The sequence below is a fragment of the Mobula hypostoma genome, chromosome 14 (assembly GCF_963921235.1).
Source record: "Mobula hypostoma chromosome 14, sMobHyp1.1, whole genome shotgun sequence".
In the NCBI taxonomy this organism is placed as follows: domain Eukaryota; kingdom Metazoa; phylum Chordata; class Chondrichthyes; order Myliobatiformes; family Myliobatidae; genus Mobula; species Mobula hypostoma.
The window spans coordinates 3,960,142-3,969,173 of record NC_086110.1 but is presented as its reverse complement, the minus strand read 5'-3'; positions in this window follow the sequence as shown (position 1 = coordinate 3,969,173).

Sequence of the window (9,032 nt, the reverse complement as noted above, 5' to 3'; positions counted from 1 at the left end):
AATTTTTACAGGTATATTAAGAGTAAAAGGATTGTAAGGGATAAAATTGGTCCTCTTGAAGATCAGAGTGGTCGGCTATGTGCGGAACCAAAAGAAATGGGGGAGATCTTAAATGGGTTTTTTTGCGTCTGTATTTACTAAGGAAACTGGCATGAAGTCTATGGAATTAAGGGAAACAAGTAGTGAGATCATGGAAACTGTACAGATTGAAAAGGAGGAGGTGCTTGTTATCTTGAGGCAAATTAAAGTGGATAAATCCCCAGGACCTGACAGAGTATTCCCTCGGACCTTGAAGGAGACTAGTGTTGAAATTGCAGGGGCCCTGGCAGATATATTTAAAATGTCGGTATCTACGGGTGAGGTGCCGGAGGACTGGAGAATGGCTCATGTTGTTCCGTTGTTAAAAAAGGATCGAAAAGTAATCCGGGAAATTATAGGCCGGTAAGTTTGACGTCGGTAGTGGGTAAGTTTATTAGAGGGAGTACTAAGAGACAGAATCTACAAGCATTTGGATAGACAGGGACTTATTAGGGAAGAGTCAACATGGCGTTGTGCATGGTAGGTCATGTTTGACCAATCTATTGGAGTTTTTCGAGGAGGTTACCAGGAAAGTGGATGAAGGGAAGGCAGTGGATATTGTCTACATGGACTTCAGTAAGGCCTTTGACAAGGTCCCGCATGGGAGGTTAGTTAGGAAAATTCAGTCGCTAGGTATACATGGAGAGGTGGTAAATTGGATTAGACATTGGCTCGATGGAAGAAGCCAGAGAGTGGTAGTAGAGAATTGCTTCTCTGAGTGGAGGCCTGTGACTAGTGGTGTGCCACAGGGATCAGTGCTGAGTCCATTGTTATTTGTCATCTATATCAAAGATCTGGATGATAATGTGGTAAATTGGATCAGCAAATTTGCTGATGATACAAAGATTGGAGGTGTAGTGGACAGTGAGGAAGGTTTTCAAAGCTTGCAGAGGGATTTGGACCAGCTGGAAAAATGGGCTGAAAAATGGCAGATGGAGTTTAATACTGACAAGTGTGAGGTATTGCACATTGGAAGGACAAACCAAGGTAGAACATACAGGGTTAATGGTAAGGCACTGAGGAGTGCAGTAGAACAGAGGCATCTGGGATACAGATACAAAAATCCCTAAAAGTGTCGTCACAGGTAGATAGGGTCGTAAAGAGAGCTTTTGGTACATTGGCCTTTATTAATCAAAGTATTGAGTATAAGAGCTGGAATGTTGTGATAAGGTTGTATAAGGCATTGGTGAGGCCGAATCTGGAGTATTGTGTTCAGTTTTGGTCACCAAATTACAGGAAGGATATAAATAAGGTTGAAAGAGTGCAGAGAAGGTTTACAAGGATGTTGCCAGGACTTGAGAAACTCAGTTACAGAGAAAGGTTGAATAGGTTAGGACTTTATTCCCTGGAGCGTAGAAGAATGAGGGGAGATTTGATAGAGGTATACAAAATTATGCTGGGTATAGATAGAGTGAATGCAAGCAGGCTTTTTCCACTGAGGCAAGAGGAGAAAAAAACCAGAGGACATGGGTTAAGGGAGAAGGGGGAAAAGTTTAAAGGGAACATTGGGGGGGGCGGGGCTTCTTCACACAGAGAGTGGTGGGAGTGTGAATGAGCTGCCAGACGAGGTGGTAAATGTGGGTTCTTTTTTAACATTTAAGAATAAATTGGACAGATACATGGATGGGAGGTGTATGGAGGGATATGGTCTGTGTGCAGGTCAGTGAGACAGGCAGAAAAATGGTTTGGCACAGCCAAGAAGGGCCAAAAGGCCTGTTTCTGTGCTGTAGTTTTTCTATGGTTTCTATGGTTTCTAACTCCATACAGACAGCAAACCACAGGGAGAGCATGTAAACTCCACACAGACAGCAAACCACAGGGAGAGCACGTAAGCTCCACAGAGACAGCACACCACAGGGTGATCTTGCAAACTCCACAGAGACAGCACACCACAGGGTGATCTTGCAAACTCCACAGGGACAGCAAACCACAGGGTGATTTTGTAAACTTCACACAGAACACCACAGGGAGAGCATGTGAACTCCACACAGCACTGGATATGAAGATTGAATCTGAATGCATGGTGGCCATGAGGCAGTAATCTAGCTGTTGCACCAGTATTACTAACTGCAATGGGAGACGGAAAGGAAGATGTAGGTTCCTGTAGCCTTTGTGTTAATTGTGCTGAAAGACGTTGGGTCCTTTGAGCAGGTTGTGAGATCAGATCCATTTGCTACCGATGCATGTTGGCAGCAGGCTGAGTTACACCTGGTACTGCTCCCCCCTGAACTGGGGCTGAACCTCCAGCTGAAGGAACAATGGGAGATATCTCAGCCATGAAGTTACTGGTATGTATTGCGGTTCAAGTTCAGACCAAGGGATTGAGTCCTCAGACAGGGATTTGCTAACAAACTAATTAGAGGTGCATGAGAGAGTCTATCGTCCCAATGAGCTCTTAGCCGGTGTGTCTGCCTCCTCACTAACATCCCCTTGCAGAGGGCAATAGGGGTTGGTGTCATGAATTTAGATTTAATTAGCAATCTGTTCACATCTCTGGTCGTGAGAAACTCCAGAAGGTAGGGGCAAGATTCCCTGTCACATAGGGGAAGACTGTCTCATGCTGGGACCCTGACATGTCCAGCCAGTTTATCGGTCTTGAGGCAATGAGTGTTCTCATTAACCTGGGGCAGACTCCCCTGAGTCAGTGAACCATCTTATCCCCCGGGGCAGTTTACTAGGTCTGGAGGTAACCTGCTATCTCATTATCTCGGGACAGGCTCATCTGAGAGAGTGAACTATTCAGCTAACTTGGGGCAGACTGCCTGGTTCTGGTACCTGCCCCTGTGTGGCAGTATGACTGATCTAGGTACTCTGGAGAGTCAGTTTTTAACGGACAGGTTGTCTGCCTCTCAGACAGCGCAAGGGCAGTGACAGGAGGGTGCAGGGAGGGGAGTTTGACTGTCAGATTGGTAAATTGTTTATTGTCACATGCACTGAAGTACAGAGAAAATCTTGTCTTCCATACAATTTCATTACAATGGTGCACTGAGGGTCAAACAATGAGAGAGTGCAGAATAAAGTGTTACAGAGAAAGTGCATTGCAGATAGAGCATAAGGTTCAAGGCTATAGCAGGATAAAAGCTGTTCTGGAGCCTGGTAGTACATGCTTTCAAGCTTTTGGATATTCTACCCAAGTGGAGGAGGGAGAAAGATGAAAGTGAGAGGGGTCTTTGATTTTGTTACCAAGAAAGCTGGGAGTGCAGACAGAGTCCATGGAAAGGAAGCTGTCTTTCATAATGTGTTCATCTGAGTCCACAACTCTCCACAGTTCCTTGCGCTCTTTGACAGGGCATTTGCCATGATAATACAACAAAATTCTCCAGTCACCACTGGGACTGATGTTGGCAGATTAGGAGCTTTTCCAGACTACTGGATGTCATGTATAGTTTGGGGTTCAACCAAACAGGAAAGTTGGGATGTTCCAATTAAGGAACAGTAATTGTAGTCAATGCTGTGTAAATACCCCTCACACACAATTATCGGTGGCCCAGAAATGACTGATCGTACACTAACATAAAATTACAAAGAAAGTATATTTACCTATTTTCAACTTCATCAAACAGTTAACAGAGGAAGAAAAAGAAAGATAAAAGGACCCATTATAGTTCAACCGGCCTAAATGTGCACCTAAACGTTGGAGCTCGTTTCTGTAGTAGTTGGGTATATCGCTTTACTCATGGCGCTGAATTCCCATCATCAACCAAAGGTAGAACTTTTCTTCTTAGAATCCTTCATCTTGCAAAACACTCCTTGCGTTAGGGTCTCCCTTTCAGATGGGACTCTCCAGGTGTCTTGGTGGTGCTTGTCTCTCCACATCTCCTGCCAAGAGAGCCCAAATAAGACCACTGTCCTTCAGGAATCTCTTCCTGCCCAGCTCTTTAGAATCTGCTCTCATACTCCACCGGACAGAAAGTTACAACACGTACCCAGACAGTCCTGACTGTCTGACACAACATTCCTGATCAGCCAAAAACACCACAGCATAGCTGTCACAACCACGGATTCGGCAGCGCAGTAGAGACAGCAATTGTGCTTGTGAATTTGTACGTGTCAGCTAATTATTACTTAATTGTGATAGTATTTAACTCCATACTTGTCGTAGTGCTTGTCGAGACTTGGACAGAGCACAGCAAGTTTTCGCTTTTGTTTTGCATCGGCCTTGCTTGAGAAATTGGACTGTGACTCGTGGTATTCGTTTAATAATCAGATGTTCTTTTCAGCCGTAGTGTAGGCTTCATTTCCCGTTTTAGAGTTTTAGTTAACGGCCCTGTTCAGCCTAGTGTTTATTGTTTTATTTTCCCTTGAACAGTGTTTGCATTAAAGTTTTGTGAACTATCGCCCTGCTTCAGTGTCTCTCACTCCGCATTTGGGCTATATCTGGACCACGGTGACAGTAGCAGTAGAAACTTTACCAAGGGCATGCCACAGGTAAGTTTCAAGGGAGCATGGGAACAAGCAATATTTGAAATGGATCTCAGGTGAGTGGAAAGCAAGTGTTTCCAACGCGACAGACACGAAAGATTGCAGGCATTAGAATTTACAGCCACAATCTGCTGGAGGAAATCTGTTGTCGAACAGTGTCTCTTGGGGTGGTGAGGCTGGGGGTGGAGAAGAAATTAATGATGCAGGGTTTTGACCCAAAAATTCAACAATTTCTCCACACCCTCACAGATACTACTCAAGGCGCTGGTCTCCTCAGGCAGACATTACCCTGGTGAGCCACCCAAGGTTCTGCAGCTGCTGGAAATCTGGAGCAACAGAAGCAAAATGCTGGAGGAACTGAGCAGGTCAGGAAGCACCTATGGATGAAAATGAGCCGTCGATGTTTCAGGCTGAGATCCTTCATAGGACCTGACTCGCTGAGTCCGCCAGTATTTTGTGTGTATTATCCTGGTGAGCCAGATGCTAACCAGCAGGATTTCAGAAAGGTTGTGCAACAGACTATCAGCTCACTGTGTATGGGTCTGATATATGAATCCCACACTGGTAAAAAGGCACCTGATAAAACTGGAACGAAAGCTTGGATCGGGTTAGCAGGTTAACAGGATCAGGAGGGAACATTCAATGCCAACAGCTGGAGCTAAACTGGAAATCATTACACTCTCCATCACCAACATCTCTCAGCCAGCTCAAAGGAAAAGAAGATGAAACTCATTATATCTCAGATAAAGAAATGCAATCAATTCACTTTGATGTAGCAACAGTTCTTAGGATTCCAAACTTGAAAAAAAGGCAGTGAAATGCAGGAGCATATCTAGGGAAAATAGCGCCTATGACAAGCACTGAAATTGCACCCTGTCCAAACAGCTGACACCCATCTTTTAGATAACTTTACCATATCAGCTCAAAAATACAAGTCAAGCTCGTTAATCTTTTAATTAACAAATTATGGCACCACATGAAAATTATAACTGCACCTTCCTTGCTTTCACTGATGCAAATTGGTCTATGATGTGATCAAAGTCAGTTTTTTTCAGTTTCTTCTCTTTCTACACTCAATAGAGCAAGATCACAGAGTCCGCCTTGACCCATGGAGGCTCTCAAATACGAAAGTATTAGTTTTAACTTGCTGAATGATCTCTCACAGCTGGCGATGGAAACTGCGATGGTTAGCATTATCTGAATAGCAATGCGGAGATTGGGGAAGACACTCTCATCTCCATACTGAACAATAAATTCAAGAAGCTCTTCAGGTCTTGATACTTTCATGTTGACCTGCCTTGATAGCAACATTCTGCAATCCAAAATTTCTTCATATAGCTGCTGTCCACCAACATCAGAGCTGTACAATCTGTTTCGCACTTCTTCTTTAGGTCGTTACTGTCGGCGCCGTAGCACAGTCCCTCGACATCGAGAAGGAACCCAAACTTGACGTCAGTGTCATGCAAACGAGCGAACCTTTCGTCCATTTCTCTGTGAAGATGGTCGAGGGTTCCCTTCATGACTCTTTCCATTTCCGCCTTAGCTGTTAACCTAGAGTCTCTCGAGTTCTCATCAGCCGTTCATTTCTTCCATCTCTGACGTCTTTCAACTTCAATATTCTATTCTTGACAGAGACCGACTCCTCCTTCTAATGACTCACTGACCAACACTTCTCTTTTATCACAAAAATGATCTTGGAGGGCTTTCAAATCCAGGGCAGCATCGTGGAAGTTCATGCTAGGATCCTGCAGCCTCTTTTGAATATGGTCAACGCGAATGAGTACTTTGTTCCAAAATCCTAGCAAAATCAGAAAATCGTAACTCAACATGAGGTTGTACAGCTGCCTTGTGTCACTTCTTGTTTCACTGGTCTTGTTTTCATTGTCTATCATGTCCTGGAGAACTTGAAGTATCTCCTCAAGGTACTTGTTGACGGGCTTCACTGCTTCTGTCCTTGCACTCCACCTGGTTTCGGACTCTGACTTACCAACCACAGGCACGGCGTTTTTGAGTTTTTCCCAGCGCTGTGTTGAACGAGAGAAAAACACGAAGAGAGCTTCGATGGTTCCAAAAAACGTGACCATCATTGTATCCCGCTTGGCTGCATGTACACCCATCATGTTGAGTTAGTGATTGTCGCAATTCACAAACACTGCCAGGTTGTTTTTCTCACTTATTCTTTGGTGAACACCACTTCTGTGTCGAGCCATCACAGCAGCATTGTCATAGCACTGTGACCGACAACCTTGTAGCTCCATTTCATCCTTCTCTAGCTGTTTCAAGACATCTTCAACCAAGCTCTCAGCATCCTTCTGGTTTATCTGGATAAAACCAAGGAAGGACTCTCTAACGCGGACTGTTTTCCTCTCAAAATCAACTTCCGTATACCTCACTACTCTGACATCTGCTCACGGTGTGCCTGATCAGGAGTCGAGTTGTACATGAGGCCATAGTACTTGGCTTTACGAATGCTTCTCAGTAAACCCTGGTGAACAGTGGATGCCATCATGGGGATGAATTCGTTCTGGACACTCAGTGAAAGATAAGACGTGGATCCAGGATGACTTCCCAAATGAGTGAGGTGTTCTTTTATGACAGGGTCAAAGATGGCCAGTAGTTTCAGTAAGCCAAGGAAATTTCCCACATTGGAGTCATTGTCCAGCTGAAGTGACTCCCTGTGTCCGCGCAAAGCCAGGTTCTGAGTCGCAAGGAATTTTATGCAGTGAAGGATTCTCGTCAAGATATCACACCACTTCTGCTTTTCCTTCTCAATCTGTGACTGAAATACTGCATCAATAACTCCTGTTTCCAGCTAAATTTCTTTCCATTTCTTTCCACTGTGTGAAGGATTCCCGATGATTCTTGGCATTTTCATAAACACTAATCCTTTCAGGTGCTTTCCACTGGTTGAATCCACTTTCCTGCTCCAATGAGGATTGATAGTCCGACCGGGAATAGAGAAGACAACAGGTACAAAATGCAGACTTTTTAGAAGGGGACTAGACCAGCCATGAGTGAGTTACTTCCTCACCGCGACCATTTCTCAATTTCCTCTTGAACTAAGTTTTGTTCATTGAGCGGTTATTTGTTGGTAGGAAAGGCCTCTCACCGTTCTGGAAATACTTCGAACCCAGCTTTATTCTTTCTGTTCTCACTGCGTCAGGCAGAATTGCTTTTCCAGTATCCTTGTCGAACTTCAGAAGTCCGGTGTCACGCTGTTCAATCACTTCTGGTATGACAGTTCGAGGCTCTTTGACACCATCCAGTTCACTAGGTTCAGTGTTGTCAGGTTCAATCTCGTCAGGTAAAATCTCATCAATAAACTCAACATCACCACCACCACCATCGTCTTCCCCTCCTGTCATGTCATGCAAGTGGATTGGGAACAGGTCGGCACTGGATCTCAAGAGAGAGAATTTGTAGAATGTCTGCGAGATGGCTTTTTAGAGCAGCTTGTTGTTGAGCCCACTAGGGGATCGGCTGTACTGGATTGGGTATTGTGTAATGAACCAGAGGTGATTAGAGAGACTGAGGTGAAGGAACCCTTAGGAGGCAGTGATCATAACATGATTGAGTTCCCTGTGAAATTTGAAAAAGAGAAGCCGAAATCTGATGTATCGGTATTTCAGTGGAGTAAAGGAAATTACAGTGGCATGAGAGAGGAACTGACCAAAGTTGACTGGAAAGGGACACTAGCAGGAAAGACGGCACAGCAGCAGTGGCTGGAGTTTATGCGAGATGTGAGGAAGGTGCAAGACAGGTATATTCCAAAAAAGAAGAAATTTTCGAATGGAAAAAGGATGCAACCGTGGTTGACAAGAGAAGTCAAAGCCAAAGTTAAAGCAAAGGAGAGGGCATACAAGGAAGCAAAAATTAGTGGGAAGACAGAGGATTGGGAAGTTTTTTAAACCTTACAAAAGGAAACTAAGAAAGTCATTAAGAGGGAAAAGATTAACTATGAAAGGAAGTGAGCAAATAATATCAAAAAGGATACTAAAAGCTTTTTCAAATATGTAAAGAGTAAAAGACAGGTGAGAGTAGATATAGGACCGATAGAAAATGATGCTGGAGAAATTGTAATGGAAGATAAGGAGATGGCAGAGGAACTGAATGAATATTTTGCATCAGTCTTCACTGAGGAAGACATCAGCAGTATACCGGACACTCAAGGGTGGCAGGGAAGAGAAGTGTGCGCAGTCACAATTACGACAGAGAAAGTACTCAGGAAGCTGAATAGTCTAAAGGTAGATAAATCTCCTGGACCAGATGGAATGCACCCTCGTGTTCTGAAGGAAGTAGCTGTGGAGATTGCGGAGGCATTAGCGATGATCTTTCAAAAGTCGATAGATTCTGGCATGGTTCCGGAGGACTGGAAGATTGCAAATGTCACTCCGCTATTTAAGAAGGGGGCAAGGAAGCAAAAAGGAAATTATAGACCTGTTAGCTTGACATCGGTGGTTGGGAAGTTGTTGGAGTCGATTGTCAAGGATGAGGTTACAGAGTACCTGGAGGCATATGACAAGATAGGCAGA